This window comes from Perkinsus marinus (genome assembly GCF_000006405.1).
Source record: "Perkinsus marinus ATCC 50983 genomic scaffold scf_1104296957160, whole genome shotgun sequence".
Classification (NCBI taxonomy): Eukaryota; Perkinsozoa; order Perkinsida; family Perkinsidae; genus Perkinsus; species Perkinsus marinus.
In genome coordinates this window covers 63,024-64,136 of record NW_003207234.1, presented here as the reverse complement: position 1 = coordinate 64,136, position 1,113 = coordinate 63,024, and positions in this window count along the sequence as shown.

The window sequence follows — 1,113 nt, the reverse complement described above, 5'->3', positions numbered from 1 at the left end:
ACGTCCTGATGTACATCCTATTCTTAGCACATCTAGCACTGTAGACGGCGATGTATCTCGGTCTCGGGTCACTTGGTCGCGGTCTAGATTCGTTGTCGTATTTGGTGTCGCGGTAAAAGGGAATGGGAATCCTAACAGGCTAATCGCCGGACAAGATTGGCAAGGAAATTTCTGCGGTGAGCACTTGCACTCGGTGAATAGCTTCCCTTGGAGGATGGGTTTTAGGAATATCGGGTCAGGGGACAGACGGAAACACGACGGACCCGGCTATGAGTCACCTGGACTTGTCCGATTATGACTATGTATATTACGCATTGAACACAACACCTGTTTTTGATGCAATTATTTCTTCGGTAAGAGAATCCTCAGTTGATATCACACTGGGCATGAGCGGAACTGATTCAGGCGAGCGGAGATACTGGCGGGAGTTTCGGCGATGATCTACTCAATGAACTCACCACCAAGTTCAATGATCCTACAGCGCTCTTCTCGGGGTCCAGTGGGAACAGTTTCATATCAGAGATAACAAAATACTTCGTACCAATCTGCGTGAAACGATGCCCCGAGGAGGATACCTTACTCGATCGTGAGAGAGGCCTTGCGAAACTTCGCCCTATCAATCGTGAACAGGCGGTTACTTTTGGGAGGGGCCGATAGACGGTCCGACCGGTCCTTCTGATGTGGCTACATTCTGGAGGACGAAAGTTGCGAGCTTGTCCGATAGCGGTAGGTTAGCTGTGTTAACATTCGCGGTATTGATGCGTTATCTGCGCGTGTGGACCTGGTTGATATCTTCTGAGGATGCGCGCGTGTGTTCTATTTTTATTACTCCATTATGACTAGAATAACCATGGCGAGAGAATCTGGATGAGTATTGGTGAACGCTCCCATGTTCTATTCGCGAAGTTGGTCGTTATCTCAGCTAAGGAGACGTTCACGATGAAAGCCTTCTCATCTGACTTCTGTCCATACGATTCCAAGTACTGCATACCCCTGCCAGGAGTGGAAGTGTCATCAGTGCTGAAGAGATACTGCGTAGGCCAATCGAATAAGACCGAGTTTGCATGATAGTGATAATCAAAGACGTATCCGATAAATTCCGCGGCCGGGAAT